We start from the raw sequence: 20,036 nt of genomic DNA, 5'->3' as shown, positions 1-20,036 counted from the left end.
TAATTTTATGTAAAAACGAGATACACTCTTACTTATAATATTAACACGTACGGTAGAAAATAATTATGTTGACAAAAGTGCTTTAATTGTTACACTTATAAGTACAATGACACAATTTCATATTGAAATAATATATCTAAATTTATATATATATATATAATTTATACTGTTTATGATATTATAATAAACATTTTTAATACAAAAATAACTCAAATAAACGACCTAATCATCTTGGGTGGAAAATGGCTGAGCGACTGGTGTAAACAATTAGTTGTTTGGTGGATTTCTGTTGACGAACGATCGGCCGTAAAAGTTAATCAATATCTACCGGAATTATTGATTGACTGATCGAATTGAAAGTCAACCGAGGTAAATCAATGATTGAAGTTGGATTCGTAAGTTAAAAATTTCGTTAAATTTAAGTTTTTAGTTAAATTGAGTGAGGCGTTTATGGTCTCAAGACGCCTACGATTACCAGTGTAAATTAACCGTTGTTTTTTATATTTCCGTTAAATAACGCTGAAGGTTTAATCAGTGGTCGAAGTTAGTTGGTAGAAGTAGGCAAGAGCCCCACATCGGGTATTAGGCCACTTTGGAAATTGATTTTTCCTACAGACTAGTTTTTTGGTTTGAAAAATCGGTAGAACTATATAGTAGCTCCGCGGCGGCGACTGCCTTCTAACTGAACTTTGGTAATTTCATAGGGTTTGTCAACAGTTTTTTGGTTGCTAATTATGAATTTACCTTTCATTTTTGGCGCTCGAGTGTAATTAACCCCTGAAGTCCATCCAAGAAGGGGTTTCCATACGCGATCTTCATAAGACAGAGCACCAGTACGTCTGCTTAGAACGGTTCATATCCCGTCCGGCGAGTGCAATGACTTGTTAACGTATGGGTAACCCTCCCCCCCCCCGGGCCAGTACTAAACAAGGCGAAGGGACATTCCATTTGGCCGACAACAAACAGATGCTTAGGGCCAGTATCAGAACCCCTAAAAGTGTAGGAAAAACCAGTTGAAAAGCTAAAACAGCCGTGGAGGTAATGTATAGAATTACCAATTTTTCCTACAGTTATTAAGAATTTACCGACAATTTTTGTCGGTCGACTGTAATTGACCTCAGAAGCTGTACGCTGGCCATCCTGGAATGCTCTCGTGCATGCGCAATGTTATAGGGGCGCTTTTGATTAAAAATGGAGTTTCCTTCACCACGGGGTACGGGGGCCAGTAACACGGCCTGCTAGTTTAGGTTAGGGTAGTTTAGTTCCTTTTATAATAGGTTTCCTTAGTCAATCCCTCCTTAAACATATGGTTCCCCGATAACTTGCACATCCGCGGGACCATTCCAGAACAGCAACATGGCAGTCCAGTCTTTCTCCGCGTGTTCCAAAACCCTGCGTTCCCAAAGGGTCCCCAACGATGTTGGTTAGAGATGAGGTTAATAATGGTTGACCGACAGTAAACAACACCGCCTCCTTCATCAGCAACACTAAAAGTAGAGGAAAGATCAATTTCCAAGGTAATAGTCAGTGCAGAGCTCTTGCTTACAAATACCATTTCGTGAGTTAAAGGTTGTGTTAAACTGGAGGTTTTGAGTTAATTACGGTTCATTTATCATGCATTCTCAGTCTCGTGACTCCAAAGGCTTTGAGTGTTAATGTTACATATTCCATATTTAATGGTTATTTGTTCCGACACAATATACAAACCCTCAGTCCTTTACGTTAGGAATTACTTTCAGGCGTAGGCTGGAAACGGCCGTTAAACTCTTGAGCAAGGTGGTTAGGCAGTAACTACCACCAGGTAGGCGGGGATACCCGCCTGCCCGGATATAAACATTCCAGTTTGCTTTCGGCCGTCGTTGCGTTCGGACATTGATCTTCACCGCTCTCTGCCCAGCAGCAATTTTCTTCTGTTTGGTGGGAAATTCTTTTATTTTTTCTTTAATAATGGAGAAACCAACTAAGCCCTCCTATCCCCAGCGTGTGTGTCCTAGGGTAGGGGGGAAGAAATGTAATTCATTTAGATCTCGAGTCGACGTGGACCCACACGCCCTCCGTACATCTTGCAGGGGACGTGTGTGTTCACGCGACGATCCCTGTAGTGAGTGTTGTTCGTGGTCCTCCGAGCAATGGGGCAAGTTCGAAGGGAGGTGACGTTACCGTCGTAAGCCTACCAAGGAGTCGTCCGAGGGAAATACGCCCCCGACGACTCTGTTGATGGCTAATGTGTTGGGCTTGTTTCTCCCTCCTGGCGAACTTCCCCTGCTTGCTCCCTCTCCCTTGACTCCCCCTCCCCTTCCTCTTACATTTCATCGTTTGTGGAAGGGCGCGGGGGAGAGTTGGACCACGACATCCTCTCGGAAGTCTCTTCCCGTTCCGGAGGGGAGTTTTTTTCCTCCGGAGCGAGTGGAGGCTTCGGTTACTGACCCGACTTTTGCTTCAGGTCCCGGACTGGATAGCCAGACACCGAATCCCAGCTCATCCTGGCTACACCTGGGCCTACCTGGCTCGGCACTGGAGGGATTGGCTCCCCTGCCCCCCGCTCCAGTCACGACCCACTCGGCAACGACAGTCGCCACGACAACCATCACCTTCTTGAGGTTTGTCCAGATGCCGGTATCAGTTGCATCGCACCTGGACACCCAAGTTTCGGCGTCATCCGCGGGCCAGCACGCTGTTCCACTGCCGCATCCTGGCTCCATTCACGCGTGCTGGCCCCTCCTACATGGTGACATCATCTTACCCTTATGTGACTGTCGCTGCCCCTGTTGCTGACCATGGCCTGTCCTCGAATGCTGTTCCTCGTCTGACTGTCCAGCCCGGCCCTTCGTCTGCTTCCATCCCCATTCCATCGACCCTGGAGCGGCCCGACTTGAATCTTCACGCAGGAGGGGCGGCGCCTGCATTCCCGGCTCCGCCCACTTTTGTTCCTGATAGACGCGTGGCTCTCTCTGCCCAGGCAAATGCTGGCCCGAGCTCCGCTGTCGCTGCCCGGGATGTGCCTTCTGCTGCAGCCCCTCCTGCTGCTCCTGCTGTTCCTGAGTCGGCGGCCTCGCTTTCCTGGCTTGGGGATTTGACTGCTTTCCTGAAGCAGATGGTGAAGAAGAAGAAGAAGAGGTCTAGGAAGGTGTCGTCGTCGTCTTCATCTTCATCATCGTCGTCTTCGTCTGCTGCTTCTTCCGCTTCTCCTTCCGAGGCTTCGCAGCGAAGAAGAAGAAGAAGTCTGCCTCTTCCCCCCCCAAGAAACCTCGTACCGAGACTTCTAAGGGTCTGCCTCCTTCCACAAGGAAGGCAGTGGGATCTCGCGTCGGCTCTTCCCGATCCTCGGATCAGGGAACCGCTGCCCCGGCCTCCGGGCCAGGGGTACCGGGAGCCAAGGGCGTGCAGACCAAGGTCGGCACTTCCCCCGCTGCGCCTAAGAAACTTCCTGCATCTAAGGCCAGCGAATTTGCGTCGGACACTCGTTCGCGAGTTGCTCCGAGTACCCGGGCCCCCAAGGACAGTGCTTCAGCCCCACGCGGCCGAACGCAAGGAGAGGTAGGGAAGAAGTCTCCTACTCAGTCTTCCCGAGAGGCTCCGGCCTCGAAGAAGTCTGGGGTGCGTCCAGAGGACAGCGCAAGCTCCCGCCAGCCAGCCGCGCGTTCGACTCCTCCCGTCCCCGGCCACGTCCGCGCGGCCAGCCTGGCTCGGGGTAGGCGAGTGCTCGGCTCTTGCGAACTGCTCCGCTCTCCTCGGGAGATCGCTTCACCTGGGCTGAAGCAGTCTCCTCGACTTGGGGCCTCGTCATCACCGCGGGTTGGTGACTGCTCTCAGCCCACTGGTTCTGCCAGTAAAGGCAGTGGGAGCGTCCGATCTTCCTCGCCTGTCCCCTCCGCCCCTTCGGTTTCTTCCAGGGGGCGCGAGTCGGAGAGGGGGGTATGCACCTGGCTCGGTCCTTGGCTCGACCAGGTCTTACGCCCGCATAGTTCAGGAAGGTCCTCGGGGGTCTGCCGAGGTTCTCCCTCCTGTGGGGAGAGTAGTTCGGGAGGACCGCACTCTGGAAGGACTCGCGGGTCCTCTGCCCTAGGATGCGGACACCCCCGAAATACAGAGGACTTTTGCAGAGGTTATCGTGCTGATTCGTCAGCACAATGACCTCGGGGAAGGGACCACGGCCTCGTCTGTGGATCGTCCGTCGCGCCTCAAATCCTTTTGGGGACCCAAGAAGGAACCCAAGGCTTCGGTGGGGCTTCGGTGGGGCTGCCGTGGTCCACGCTTGCCGAGGGGCTACTCGATCAGGTGAACAGTCTTGTGTCTGGGCAAGACAGTTCACTTCGATTGAGCCGCTCGGACAAGCTTCTTTCCCCTCCTCTGCCTGGTCAGAAGCGTTTCTACACACCAGCGGAAGGGGCGTTGCTGACCAAACAGGTTGACCCGGACCTGACTCGTTTGGATCCGGGTCTGTCGTTGCAGCAACTGACTGCAGAGAACATATCCCTCTCTCAGCAAGAAGCTGCAACCCTGGAAGCCACCGCCATGGCGGCCTTCCAAGCAGTCTCCTGGCTCGATCTGTGGTCATTCACAGTATCAAAGGTAGCTGCTTCCTCAGGCGCTATCGTACCTGGGGAGGACTCCACCTTTGGGAGACTGTGCCGTTCTGAGGGTAGGGCTATTTCCTACCTCACCCACCAGACTGCAAACCTGTGGGCAAACCTTGTGCTAAAGCGGAGGGACGACGTTCTCTCTCGCTTTGCCTGGTCCGTAGGTCCCGAGTCAGCTATCGCCCTTCGGAATGGACCGTTGCTGGGTTCCTCCTCTCTCTTCCCTAGAGAGCTGGTGGACGCCGCGGTGGACAAGCGCCGTGCTGATGACAGCGACCGGCTTGTTCACCAGGCAGTGGCCAAGACCTCCGGGTCTTCTCATCCCACTGCAGCCAGGTCTTCGGGCCAGGCTGGTACTTCCTCGGCCCCTAAGAAGTCCCAGTCTTCGAAGGGGTCCCGAGGAAACACCCAGCCTTCTTCTTCCTCGAGAAGGGGGGGTCCTTCCCGCCCTTTTCAGCCCTCTTTCCAAGCCGGTAAAGGGGTCAAGGGTAAGAAGAAGAAGGGGAAACACTATGGGCGACATTCCCCCCCAAAAGCTGCCGAAGGTGGGGGGGTGCCTGTCGAGCCATTGGGCAACGTGGCAGCGACACGGAGCCGAGACCTGGATAGTGGATGTCCTTCGGGAGGGATATCTACTACCCTTCGAGTCTCGGCCTCCCCTCACCTACACTCCGGTCCATCTCCAAACATATCTTCCAGGTTCGTCGAAGGACATCGCACTACAGCAAGAAGTGCAAGCCATGCTGAGCAAGGGTGCTGTAGAAGTCATGTCGGACCAGTCTCCAGGCTTTTACAGCCGCGTCTTTCTCGTAGAGAAGGCCTCAGGGGGATGGAGACCGGTCATAGACCTCTCTCCCTTGAACCGTTTCGTTCGCCAGACTTGGCCGTGGCTCGGTAGAGCTGTCAGCCAGGTACATTCCAGGCAAGAGGAATGTCGTGGCAGACAAGCTCAGCCGCCAGAACCAGGTGGTAGGGACCGAATGGTCCCTCCATCGGGAAGTAGCAGAAAGGCTGTTCGACCTGTAGGGGCGTCCAGCTATCGATCTGTTCGCCACCCGGCACAACAGAAAACTCCAGGTCTTCTGTTCTGTCATGCCGGACCCATGGGCCGCTGCGGAGGACGCATTCCAACACCCGTGGGACAATCTCGACGCCTACGCCTTTCCCCCATTCTGCCTGATTCGCCGGGTGATTAGCCGAGTGATGATCACCCCGAATCTCAGAATGACTCTGGTGGCACCCAAATGGCCCCAGGCCGTTTGGTACCGACCTGCTAGCTCTCTCTCCGAGGCACCGAGAGAGATCCCCTGGTCCAACCTTCTGCGTCAACCTCACGCAGAGCGGTTCCACCTGGCAGTGCATTCCCTGTGTCTTCACGACTGGAGGTTATCCACCATCTCTTGCGAGCGAGAGGCTTTTCACGCCGCGCAGCAAAGAGATGGCAGGATACCTCTGAAGATCCTCTGCAGCGGTATACCAGGGAAAGTGGTCCGTCTTCTGTGGTTGGTGTCGTCGAAGGGGTATCTCTCCTGTCGGAGCTACTGTTCAGCAGGTCGCGGACTTCCTCGTCTTCCTTCACCGAGAGAAGCTTCTCTCCGTTTCAGCTGTAAAGGGCTACCGAGCCGCACTCGGCCTAGTCTTGCGGCTGAAAGGAGTAGACATCTCCTCCTCTTTCGAGATTTCTCTACTCATGAGAAGCTTCGAACGGTCTTACCCACCCAGGGATCTTGGGCCCCCTGCGTGGGATGTGACTCTCGTATTAAGGAGCCTGACTTGTGCACCGTACGAGCCTTTAAGAGAGTCGTCAGACAGGGATCTGACCCTCAAGACCGTCTTCTTGCTTGCCCTGGCATCGCGAAGAGAGTTGGCGAGCTTCACGGACTTTCCTTTGATGTTAAACACTGGGGATGGGGATCAGTTACGCTCGATTTCATCCCGGATTTCGTAGCTAAGACTCGGAACCCTTCGGTCCCTGGACGCATGGTTCGAGTCCTTCACGATCCTCCCTAGAGAACTTTGTAGGTAATGATCCAGACGAGATGCTACTGTGTCCTGTTAGGTGCTGCGGCGCTATCTGAAGAGGACTGGCACTTCTGGCCTGAGTGTCGACGACTCTTCGTTAGCACTGGCTCGACCAAGAAAGAAGTGTCCAAGAATACCATCTCTTTCTGGCTTCGTGAGATGATAAGGAGAGCGTACTCTGCTGCAGGAGAAGACGACACCGCACGGCCGTCTGAGAGCTCACGAGGTCCGCAGCATTGGTCCATCCCTCGCATTCGGAAGAATATGTCGGTACCACAGGTGCTGAAGGCGGGTGTGTGGTCCCAACAGACTACCTTCACCTCCTTCTACCTCCGGGATGTTGCACACAAGTCCTTGGACACTTTTTCCTTGGGTCCTGTGGTGGCTGCTCGACAAGTTGTGTAGCTTTATCCAGCTCCCTAACGGGACAGGTTGCATCTCGCCTATGTTTATGCGGTTGTGACTGAGAGAATGGATGTTGAGTGACTGGCCTCTCTTCTTTCTCCCCATCCTGGCTCTCTTCCCACGGGCAGGGAGCGGACGTGCCGTTACAAGCTGGACCAGGCGATCGAGGCAGGTAAGCACATAACGGGAGCTCCCCGTTCTATTTCCGTTCAGGTTAATAGAAGCAACCCCACTCCTTCCTCTTGCAAGGGGAGAGACCATGACTATAAAACAACCCAATGCTTGTATTTGCCTTTATGTCATCCGACTCCAAGTTCTTCCTAGCCTACTTTGCACAAACTGACGTTTCCCCTTTCATGCAATGGGACCCAGAAGTTTGACAACTGATCCCGTGTTTCTTACAACCCGATCATTTTGTCAGAGGCAGTTTTTCCCTTCCTCGCTCTCTCGACCAGGAAGGGAAGACAAGTTGGTGAACTCCAGTCAGTTCAGGAGACTCACTCAGATTCCTCCCTCCAACCAGTAAGTCTCTAATGTAAAGGACCGAGGGTTTGTATATTGTGTCGAACATCACGATTTTTAAAGTAAATTGTATTTTTCCTAACTATACAATCCCGAGGTCCTTTACATTTTATGCCCACCTCATGCCACCCCTCAATCTGATACCTGGCCCAAAAGGCAAATTGGAATGTTTACATACCGGCAGGCGGTACTCCCACCTCCCGGATGGTAGTTAACTGCCTAACCACCTTGTTTGAAGTTCAACGGCCGTTTCCAGCCTACACCTGAAAGTAATCCTAATGTAAAGGACCTCGGGTTCGTATAGTTAGGAAAAATATAATTTACTTTAAAAAATTGTGATTTCTTTCACGTCTAAAGGCGCAACAACTCAGAAATCAGCTCTGCTGTTTTTGCTGCTTGATAAGCATCATTTATTCCTGCAGTCCATGGTAAGTGAAATTGCTTCGAGCTTACATAAAAAGTCTACCCAGGATCTTCTGACGCAGTCGACGAAGCGCCAGAGAGATTGGCCCACCTTCTCTGCCAAATCCTCTTCTCCTCTTCAGCCATGACAGCTCTTCGTTGGGCGAGTCGGTAGAGCTGTGGACTAGCACTCGCTAGGCCTGAGTTCGAATCTCCGGCCAGCTGAAGAAGAGTTAGAGGAATTTATTTCTGGTGATAGAAATTCATTTCTCGCTATAATGAGGTTCGGATTTCACAATAAGTTGTAGGTCCCGTTGCTAAGTAACCAATTGGTCTTAGCCACGTAAAATAAGTCTAATCCTTCGGGTCAGCCCTAGGAGAGCTGTTAATCAGCTCAGTGGTCTGGTAAAACTAAGGTATAGGCCTACTTAACTTCAGCCATGGCCCTTTCGCAGGGGCAAACAAAGGTCCTAGTCCAGGCTTCGAGGTGCAGTTAGGTTTGCATCTCGAGCGATCAAGAAGTCTGCAACGAAGCCAGCCACTTGCAAGTGAGAATAAAGTCCTCTATGCTCCAGTCAGTGCCAGGCTACATCTCTTCTTGAAGAGGTGGAGCATGAAAGGGGCAAATCAGTTGGTAGTAAAAGTGCTAAAATAGGGATATTCCATCCCTTTCAGGAGAGGCCGCCCTGACCAACACTCCTGTTGTCTTGACGGCTTACTCCATAGGATCGTAGAGATACTCGGCCCTCTCAAAGGAGGTTTCCTCTTTCCTCAACAAGGAAGCCATAGAGGTAGTCAAGAACGTCAAGTCGAGGGGTTTCTACAATCTTCTATTCATGGTGCCCAAGTCTTCAGGAGAAAGGAGACCAGTGCTCGATGCAAGTACGTTAAGTGTCTTCATAGAGAAGACAAAATTCAGTATGGAAAGTACTCATTCTGTTCTTGCATCCATCCATCAGGGACACTGGATGATCTCCCTAGACATGCAAGATGCGTACTTTCACATTTCAATTTGGGGAGATTCTAGAAAGTACCCCAGATTTGTATACAAGGATCAAGTCTATCAGTTCCGAGAGCTTTGTTTTGGCATCTCTACTGCCCCACAGGTATTCACCTGAGCACTTGCTCCCCTGGCGGGATGGCTACATCTAGTGGGAGTAAATATCTCGCCCTACCTGGACGATTGGCTGCTCTGTTCGGCCACAAAGCAGCGTTGCATGGAGGACTTGCAGAAGACGCTTGTAATGATGCAAGAATTAGGACTATTACTCAATCACAAGAGGTCACAGATGACCCCCACTCAGGGGATTCTTTATTTGGTAGTCCAGATAGACTCTGAGTTTTCAGTCTTCTCCATCCCTCAAGAGAGTGGAAGACTGACTGAGGGAAAATAGATCTGTTCCTCTCCCTTCACTCTTGCTCCCCTTCTCAATTGATGAGTCTCTTGGGTACTCTGGCTTCTCTGGAGCAGTTTGTCAAACTTGAAAGGCTTCACACAAGACCGCTCCAGTTTTACCTAAGAGCTTGTTGGGATCGGAAAGTGCATCAAGACCATCACTTCTTTCTGATAACTTCAGAGACAAAGGAGGACCTGCATTGGTGGAGGTCCAAAGAAAAGTTGACAGAAGGAAAATCTCTCTTCCCGATGAGTCCCGACTTAGATTTCCTTTCCAACACGTCGTATACAGGTTGGGGAGCTCGCCTCAGGAACCAAAAGTTGGTCGCTGAAGGACTCAGGGCTCTACACCAACTTAAAGGAATTGAAAGCAGTCCACCTGGGACTACAACACTTTGCAACAGAGGTCCACAACAAGATGGAAACAGTCCTTGCAGACAACACCATTGCCCTGGCATATATAAGACATCAGGGGGGAACACACTTGTTCTCTCTCTGTAAGATAGCGAGGGACCTTCTGTGCTGGGCGGACCAGAACCGTGCCCAATTCACGGCAAATGCAATGTTTTGGCGGACAAACTGAGCCATCAAAAACAGATCCACCCTACGGAATGGACACTAGGTCTTCGGGTATGTGCCAGCCTTTGGATTCTATGGGAATCATCAACTGCCTCTGTTCTGCTCCCCCTTTCTTGACCCCCTAGCTTGGGCGATGAATGCACTGATCCAAGATTGATCCAATCTGGATCTTTACACCTTCCCGCCATTCGGAATGATCAGAGAAGTATTGAGTAGTTTTGCTCGCATCACAACATAAGGATGACCCTCGTGGTCCCCTTTTGGCCACAGAAGGAGTGGTTCCCGGACCTGCTCGACCTCCTTGTAGACTTCCCAAGACTCCTCCCCGCGATTCCAAGCCTTTCCAGACAGCTCCACTTCAGGAAGTTCCATCAAAGTCTGTCCACTCTGGCCCTGACAGGGTTTCAACTGTCAGCAAGCTCATCCAAGCGAAAGGGTTTTCTAAATCAATGGTGGAGGCTATCGCCAAATGTAGACATAACTATTCCAACCAAGGCTACCAGGCAAAGTGGTCAGTGTTTAGGCTTTGGTGCAGAAGAAACACTTCCTCTTCTCAAACATCTATCACTCAAATAGTGGACTTCCTTCTTTATTTGAGATCTTTTAGGGGCCTGTCTGCTTCTATAATAAAGGGGCATAGTGCAATGCTTAACTCTGTTATTTTTTACATTTTTAAATATTTGGTGTAGGTGACTTTGTTGTCTGGTATTTTGTGTTTTTTGGTACCGTGCCCTGGGCAGGGGCAGATATGCATGCTTTGTTGGCCTTCGGTAATCACCTTCGTTGCAAAGCTTGTGTTATGCTTCGTCAGCCTTCGGAGTACTCCTTTGCCGCGAAGTTTCCCACTTCAGTAAAGGCGCTTTGTGTCTATAACGCCACACTGCTACAGGTTGAGATGAGCACCAACCAGAGGCAGTATCTACCTGCAACAGCTCTCTCACCAGGTAAGGAAACAACAGGCATTGTTTCAATGCTAGCCTTATTTTTATTCCCTCAAGTTCAGTAACTTTATCAGTGTTTTGGAGACCTTTGTATTGTCCATGATTCCCCACCACCTTTCAGTGTGGAATCAGCTAAGTAATTATGGGGTAAGTTGCATATATAAAAATGACATTTTTATGATGAAATAAGGTTTTATATATAGCGTTTGGCTGTGGTGTTCCTCTCTCTTGCCCCGAAAGTGGGCAGGGTCTTGTCACCTACACTAACAAAAGAATCTCTACTGTGGAATTCAAAATTCTAGCTGCTGTTTGAGTAGAAACTCAGCTAAGTAATTACAGTAATGGATATTTATATATAAAACTTTATTTTATCATAAAAATGTCACTAAGCAAACCTAAATGCCTTGAAACACCTTAAAAAATAAACCAGAATGGTTGTCAATGAGGTTTATTTCACTCTGGGCAATTTTTCTTGTAAAACTGTGCCCTGTTCTTTCAATGTAATTTTTATGCTGTAATTTGGGATTCTTATAGGGTAAGTCCCAAGTACTGTATATGAAATTGGAAAGCTATTTTAGGTTAGTAACAAAGCATTTTTGTCGCAGTTTGGCAGATTAGTAAAAATCATGGGGAAAAACTATCATCATATTTCATTTTTGCATGTGGAAAATGCATAATAGTGTACTTATAAGGTAAGAATTAGGATACAGTACTTCAAAGCTTTTGCAACTAACACAACTTGTCAAGAACAGTGGGTCATGACACCAGTGTAGTTGATGGCACTTGTAATATGACAGATATAGGACCAGTGAAATTACTTTGTAAAACATGAAAGGTTTGTTTGTTCCTACACAATATACTAACCTTTTGGTCTTTATATAGTAATTACCTTCAACGCAGCTGGAACCAGCCGTTTAACTTTCAAACAAGGTGGTATGGTATTTAACTACTGTGCGACCAGGTGGGTGAGTCTCACCTACCCAGTCCCTAGAGCATCGCTTTACTTCGGCCGTGCTATGGTGAGGTTGTACTTCGCTACTCTCTACCCTGCTTGCCAGTTTCGTCTTATTTACGCTGGGAACGTCGCTTTTTTTCCCGGTGGGATCATTTCAACTATGTTTATTTACATCTGTTTATGTGTTTTTGTGTTTGCTATAGTGAAATAGTGCAGTGCAAACCTGTGAATCCTCTGATCCATCTGAGCGTAAGGCGGTACCCAAACGGAAGTGCCCTGGTACCGGAGGGAAGGCTGAAGGCATGTAGCCATGTCACTTGGCAATTGATGTAGATCCTCATGTCCTTTGCACATCGTGCAGGGGGTATGAATGTAATCCTGACACTGTGTGAGGAGTGCCATGACTGGACTCCCGACCAGTGGTCGAAGTATTCATTGAGGAGGAAGTATCAGAAAAAGCTTGCCAAGTCGTCATCTGAGGGCAACACACCCCCAGCGACTTCCTTGGTGGCTAATCCTTTGGATACTTTCTTCCCTCCAGCGAAACTTCTTCACTTTGCCACCTCTCCTTCGGGAGAGGTTTCCTCTTCATTGTCTTCACTCGCTTCATCGGGTGGAGATCATTGTTGGGGGACTGGAAGCCAGGACAGCCTCCCTTCAGTACCCTCCATTCGGTCGGGAGGAATCCTCTCGGCACAAACGGAGATGGCCCCTAACTAACCCGACTTTGATTCCAGATGTGGAGGAGGAACTCCGCTAGACCTGGCAGTCTCTTGGCCTCCAAGGAGTTCCTCAATGCAGGGCATTCTGTGTCACCTGCAGACTTCGTGCCCCCTGCTGCTCTTCTGGTGACTCATACCATGGCAACAATGACTACGCCTACTGTCATCATGATAACCAACTATCTCATGCCTATGAGTGTGACTACTCACCCTACATTTGATGACCCCTGCAGTAGTTGATAGGGTGTCCCTTCATGCCCCTGCTTTTTCCTCCATGGTGTCTGCTCCTGCTCCTCAGGAGTCTGCTCTAGAGTCTTCCTCCAACCTCGGGGAGCAGATCCTCCACGCCCTCATGAAGAAGGCAAAGAAGAAGTCCAAGAAGAGAAGTAGGAAGGTGTCATTGTCGTCTTTGTCATCGTCTTCATCTGCTGCTGCCTCCTCACCTCCCTCTTCCAAAGACTCAGGAGCTGTGGGTGCGCAGACCTCCAAGGAGGTGTGGACATACAGCACTTCTGCTTGGGATTCTGCTTCCAAGCTTGGTGCTGTGCCCGCCTCTACTTGAGTCTCCTTGGACACTTGAGCAGAGGGGACTAATGCAGAACCTTCGTGTACCATGGAAGCTTTTGTACAGGGACCTCCAAGGAGGCAAGCATGGCTCAAGAGGTTCAGGTTTCTGGGAAATCTCGAGTCACCTCAAACCAGTAATGTGGAGTCAGCTCCGCGTTCTGGTTCAGGCACGCAAGAGAAGGTTGGGTTCAAGCGAGCAGGTTCCCTTCCCCCACCATTACTTGCCCAAGTACGCAGCCAGGGGTCATGTGAAGTTGCTTCTGACTCGAGGGTCTGCTCATCTGGAGTTGCTATAAGGAGGTCCCCTTAGTCGTCTTCTCTACGGGAGGTTTCAGCCTCAAAGATGACTGGAGTGCAGCGTGATGACAGTGCAAGCGTATGCCTGAGAGTGCGCAACTGTTCTCCCCAGGTCATCTCCCACTTGCGTTTTGAGTGAACGGGCTCGCTCACCTGCTGAGAGCCTTCACTTATGTTTGTGTGAGCCTTTGCCCTCTCCTGGGACAGCCCCCTCCACGTTCGTGTGAAAGGAGGGGCTCTCTAGACCCGTGAAGCCATTGCTACTGGGGTTGGCGACCACCTTCGGCCTGCCTATCCTGCTGGGACCGTCACTTCCGATAGGACAGGTAGGGGTACTCGCTCCTCTCTCTCATATCCCCTCGACTTCTTGGGGTATTCTGGGAATGGTGAGTATACAGAAGGGTTTGTGAGTGGGATGTCACATCCCACTACAACCCTACCATGAAGGCTTACGAGGCAGGCAAGGTTCTCAGACCTACCCGCTCATATACCCAAGTGGTTGAGCAGGGAGCTGCGGGTTCTGTTCAAGGTTCTTCCAGTATCAAGGGAGGACTGTGGATTGGAAGGACTTGACGGTCCTGTGCCCCAAGATGCAGATTCTCCTGGGATACAGAGGACCTATTCAGAGATCATAGTATTGATTCGTCGACACAACGATATCAGGGAAGGGGCCTTGGCTATGTCCATCCGCCGCCCTTCTCACCTCAAAGTCTACTGGGGACCTAAGAAGGAACCCAGAGCTTCTGTAGGCTTGCCTTGGTCCTTGCTTACTGAGGGAGTTTTGGATCAAGTGAGCTCTCTTGTCTCTGGGTAGGAGAGTTCCCTTTGATCCAATCACTCGACCAAGCTACTTCTCCTACCTCTGCCTCACCAGAAGGAGTGCTACACGCCCTCGACAGAGCCACTGCCGACGAAACAGGTTAAGCCGGGCTTGGTTTGCTTAGCTCTGGGTCTCTCACTGCAGCATCTTGCGGCAGAAGACGTAGTCTTTATGCAACAGGAAGCAGCGACCCTGGAAGTCACTGCCATGACAGCCTTCCAGACAATCTCCTGGCTGGACCTGTGGTCTCTCACAGTGTCCAAGGTTGCAGCCTTGGGGGATTCCATCAACCCCACAGAGGACTCAACCTTCGGGCGACTAGGCCAGTCTGGTGATAGGTCTATCTCCTACCTGGCCCACCAGACAGCAAACATGTGGGCTAACTTGGTGCTGAAGAGGAGGGACGCTCTTCTCACTCAGATCACCAAGCACGTCAGCCCGGACTCGGCTTTGGCTCCTCAGAATGGACCTTACTGGGTTCTTCTTCTTTCTTCCCTCAAGAGGGGGTAGATGTTGTGGTGAACAAGCATTGTGTCGAGAATAACAACCGACTTGTTCACCAGGTAGCAACAAAGGCCTCCAAGTCTTCACGCATCACTACAGCCCGACCTTCGGGTCCAGCTAGGAGTTACTCAGGTCCTAAGAAGTCCCAGGCTTCGAAGGGCGCTCAAGGTGGGCAGCTGCACCCCTATCCACTCCCTTTCCATTCCAGTAAAGGGAAGGGAGGCAATGGAAAGAAGGGAGGAAAATGCTAGGGTTGGTGTTTGGGGTGCCTGTCAAAACAATGGGCAACTTAGCAGCGACACAGAGCCGAGACCTAGGTAGTGGATGTCCTTTGGGTGGGCTATCTACTTCCCTTCAAGTCTGTACCACCCTTCACCAACACCCTAGTCCATCTCCAGTCTTACATACTCGGCTCACCAAAGGATCTCACTCTCCAGAAGGAGATTACAGCGGTGCTGAGAAAACGCACTATAGAAGTCGTGACAGGTCGGTCTCCAGGCTTGTACAACTGACTTCCTCTTGGAGAAAGAAACTGAGGGTGGAGGTCAGTCATCGATCTCTCTCCCTTGAACCAATTCGTTTGCCAGTCTCGGTTCAAGATGGAAACGGCCCATTAAGTGCTCACTTCCATCAGGGAGAATGACTTCATGCTTACGGTGGACCTGAAGGATGCGTATTTCCAAATACCCATTCATCAGTCCTCTCGGAAGTGCCTGTGCTTTGTCCTTAGGAAGACAGTATTCCAGTTCAGGGCACTTTGTTTGGGCTCTCGACTGCTCCCCATGTGTTCATGTGAGTGTTCACTCTTGTGTCAGCTTGGGCCCATTTGCACGGGATACATCTGTTGAGGTATCTCGACGATTGGTTAGTCTTGGCAAAGTCTCGATCCGCAGTTGCTCCAAGAAAGGGATCGTCTTTCAACTTTTCAAGTTACACTGTGACCGGGGTCATGGTAAATCTCAAGCCTGATTTCATACCCAAGCAGAGGATAAAGTGTATAACCATGTGCACTAGATAACATATCAGCTAAATCAAAACTGATTCGCTCTAAACGCTTTGTTACAGGAGGCAATTCTTGGAACTTTTGTTGTAAAGAACTACTGACTTTATGCTTGTGTGACGTAATACATTCACTTACATATTTGGTAGCATCAGTTTGCAGTAAAGGCCAATAGAACAGGTTTTCAATAGCATCAATTGTTTTGCGTGTACCTAGGTGACCTGACACAGATTCATGACCAAACCTCACGGCTGCCTTTGTTAAATCCGTAGGAACTACTAAACTCAACTGAATTGAGTTATCAATTTTATCTCCACTGAGATACAACAATCCTTCATACAACAGGAATTGATTTGTCAAAGCTCTGGGAAACCTCTTATGTGGTAATCGACCACCTTCTAGAAGTTATTAGTTCAGCCCACCTTGGTTCCTCTCTAACTGCTTTTCTTTGAACTCGTCTTGCCTTAGACCAAGATAATTGTCCCTACCCTGATGAAAGACTGCCCTGATTGGTCTACTTAGTTGATCTGCCACCTGATTACTCTTACCTGGCCTATATTCTGCCTTAAAACAGTAATCCTGCATCTCAGTTACTCATCTGCTCATTCTAGGTGATTTTGTCTTTCTTGAATACTGAAGCTAGAGGCTGATGATCTGTGTGAATGGTAAAAGGAACACCCCAAAGAAAATTATTGAATCTGCGACATGCTAAGACAATAGCAAGTGCTTCTCTGTCATTGGTACTGTAGCACTGTTCAACTGGCTTTAGTTTCTTAGAGAAATATCCAGTAGTTTTTAACTGATCATCTTGTCTCTGCATCAAAACAGCACTTATATGATTAGTTATAAACTAGAGTCGGTGAATAATTCAAAGGGCTTAGTCATCTGAGCCTTCACTAGCCCTGGAGCAGTGATTAATGTTAGTTTCATTTGTTCAAAGCTGGACTGACAGTCTTTTGTCCACAAAAAGGTTCTTTCTGTTGAAGAGATTAGTCAAGGGAACAGCAATTTTAGCATAATCCTTAATGTGATTTCCATAAAACCCACACATTCTTAGAAATCTCTTAGTTTCTTTGACATTTGTAGGAGGTTTCATTTCTCTGATGGCACTGATACAGTATTGTCTGGACATGGTCTACAACCATCCTTGGAAATTATGTGACCTAAGAATTTGATTTCCTTTTGGCGTATGTGACATTTCCTTACATTTAACTTCACTACTCTTTCCATGAAAAGTTTGAATAGTTGCTCTAATCTTTACAAGATTGGAAAACTGGGAGCCCAAACAACAATATCATCTAAGTAATTCATAACCTACCCTTTCTCAACAAGAGGAAGATATTAGGCATGATACATGAAAATATAATTGGACTGCAACTTAATCCAAAGAAGATGCTTGAATCTATACAGTGAAATTCCATCATAAAAAGTTGTTACATCTCTACTCTCTTCATCTAATTCATATATACAAAAGCATAATAACAGTTGCTTGCAGCTGTTTTACCATTTCTTCTAATCTAGGTCAAGGGTGAATATCAACTTGGTGTGTGTTGACTTTGGGGTAATCGAGGCATGTTCTTTGAGTGTGATTGGGTTTCCTAACAAGTACAACAGGGCTTAGTCACGCCTTACTTGAGGGTTCTATTATTCTGCTCACTTCCTTATCTTCTAACATGGTGGAAATAAGGGTTTTGGCATTTTTTGGGGAGACCTTACTGGCTATGAATCATTTATGGCAATATGAGCTTGTACATCTTTAAAATTCCCTAATTCGTTTTCTTCGAGAATAAACACAGTGAATAGCAACCATCATGTCACTTAATTCTGCCTGATTATCAGCTGTAAGATGGCAGTTGTCTTGTTGAGAAAGCAAATACTTAAGCCTTTCTTTTATAGTACTCTATTGCCTAACTTGATGTTAACATCGACACCTGGAGGAGTTAAATCATTGTGAATTGTAGTTATTCCTACACGAATACAAACCTGAGGTCTTAACATTTGGAATTACCATTCAGTGCAGCTGGAACCAGCCATTTAACTTTAAACAAGGTGGTATATATATATATATATATATACTCTATATATATATATATATATAGATAATATATATACATATATATATATATATTAATACGTATTATATATGAATCCAAGCTTGGATTAAATAGTTCCTCATCAGTACAAAATGGTTCAGGAAAGACTGGCAGAAACCGAGACAACGACGGGAAAAGGGGAACAACAAAACCAACAAAATAACCTTTATATATATATATATATATATATATATATATATATATAATAATATATATATATATATATATATATATATATATATAATATATATATATATATATATATAATAATATATATATATGTATATATATGTATATATATATATATATATATATATATATATATATATATATAATACTATATATATATATATATATATATATATATATAATATATATATATATATATATATATATATATATATATATATATATATATATATACTGTATCTCAAACAGCAGTGGCTGACAGATATACATCAATGGGGAGGCGGATATAAAGACTTGTTAAATGAGTCAATTTATTCCCAAACATTTGTGTGGCTTCATTACATTTTCCGAGGCTGTACAAAATAAATATCATAAATTACAAAAGGCTATAAATTTAAGTTTAAAAAATTAAGCACACTGGATTACAAATTAAAAAAAAATAAAAAAATAGAAGGGACAATTAAAAAGGACAACATAAAAAACAAAACAAAATCTCTCTAAAAAATATACAATATAAAAAAATATAAAAAGTAAGCAGATATGGACCAACCTATTCAGTGGCAATGTTAAAACTGAACGAAAACGAAGACTAAGAGAGGTACAGTGTGCTGGCAGAGGTTTAGCTGTTTAACAAAGAGGGACGAGTCGTTTAATCATTGTAGTTCAAATGACCAATTCCATGGCTGCTTGAGGCTCGCCTAAAACAGAGAAAAATCCTTATTTTTCAGGTGAAGTTTACACATTTTAGAGTGATTTCTGATATTCAAAAAACTCTGGGTTTGTAATTTTACTGCCTGTCCTGTAAGCTTACTCCGATGAGGTCTATGTTAAGCTCTCATGGTTGGATCCAATATAAGTTCTAAATTACATTTAGGACACGTATGTATACACACACCCGGAGGACATATAGAACTGCAAACGATCTTTGTATTTAAATAAAAGAAGATTGATGGTGAGAAGGAATCAACAGGTATCAAGTGGACATGTGGCTCCAAACTTACTTTGGATCTGTTGTGAAAAGTTTTTCTAAAGTGTTATCAAATAAAAATGGAAATTGTATAGTTCAATTTAGGAACACTGTAAATTGTAGGTCTGAGTACTTGTCTAGAAGCGTTTCAAGCCTCTTGAGACCGGATTCAGACGGGAAGCAGTTTTCCTTAAAATATTTACGCAAAGGCGATCTCATCTTGGAATAGGCACCAATCGAAGTTAGCCGTTAGAGCTGTGGAGTAAAGCAATTAATTTTAAAGTTAAAAAAGAGAACAAACTATAAAAGTTATTTAAATGTAAATGTTCTGTTCTAAAGTGTTGATGTTAAAAATGATGTTTTGTCTAAGAACTAGGACGTCTAAAAAAGAAAGCTGATTTTCGTTTTCTTTTGAGGTAAACTCAACATTTGAATAACGCAGAGCAAGGATTGATGATAAACATTTAGTGTCGTTAACAGATGCCCGGTCAGGTTTGTCTCTAATCTCTCTCTTATAGATAGCACTATTTTTAAGACCCTTTTAACAAAACAATACAGGATTTTATTGACAATGTACAAGCACGTCATAACAAGAAGCTAAAAGAAGACTTGAGCATTTCTATTCCCAAATTCCATACAAAACCTCTGTTTTAACTTTTCCAACTATGTATTATCTAAGGGAAGAATTTCTCCCTTTCTCTGGGTTTGGATTCTGCCTATTCTTTAAACTAACTTTATTAAGTTTTTTGCCGTTAGAATCTATTTTTCACAGACTTAAATCGCTGCCTTTTGATGTCCTTGGTGATCTACAGAATCCGCTTATTTGATCTGTCACATCACACTTTCGAAAACTAAGACAATGGACCCCGTTTTTAAAAGACCGTTTGAAATTCTAAAAGGAACTGTCTGAAAGAAGATATATAATGCGATAGATAAAGTCAAAGGGGTTGTGTTGTTGAATAAACGATTATATTACGAAATGAAGTCATTCTTAATGATTCCTCCAAATTCTAAATGATTGGATCTCCCGATTATTCCAACATTTTCAAAACGGAAGATAAAATTAACCGTTTCC

The 20,036-nt window shown here is 46.7% G+C and overlaps 1 protein-coding gene across 7 annotated transcripts in view; it reads left to right on the top strand.

The window, feature by feature from the left end:
- Positions 1-237: 237 nt before the first annotated feature.
- Positions 238-20,036, top strand: part of LOC136856039 (oocyte zinc finger protein XlCOF6-like) — a 212,144-nt gene continuing 192,345 nt past the window's right edge. For 5 of the 7 annotated variants that reach the window (XR_010858200.1, XM_067133590.1, XM_067133591.1 and 2 more), the window contains exon 1: positions 238-369. The gene's annotated coding sequence lies outside the window, so the exon portion shown is untranslated. Of the gene's footprint in view, positions 396-20,036 lie in introns of all 7 variants that reach the window. The other 2 variants (XM_067133592.1, XM_067133595.1) reach the window with 1 other exon arrangement.

The sequence above is a fragment of the Macrobrachium rosenbergii genome, chromosome 34 (assembly GCF_040412425.1).
Source record: "Macrobrachium rosenbergii isolate ZJJX-2024 chromosome 34, ASM4041242v1, whole genome shotgun sequence".
NCBI classification, from domain to species: domain Eukaryota; kingdom Metazoa; phylum Arthropoda; class Malacostraca; order Decapoda; family Palaemonidae; genus Macrobrachium; species Macrobrachium rosenbergii.
The sequence above is the reverse complement of the archived record's forward strand: the minus strand, read 5'-3'. Positions and strand labels throughout refer to the sequence as shown.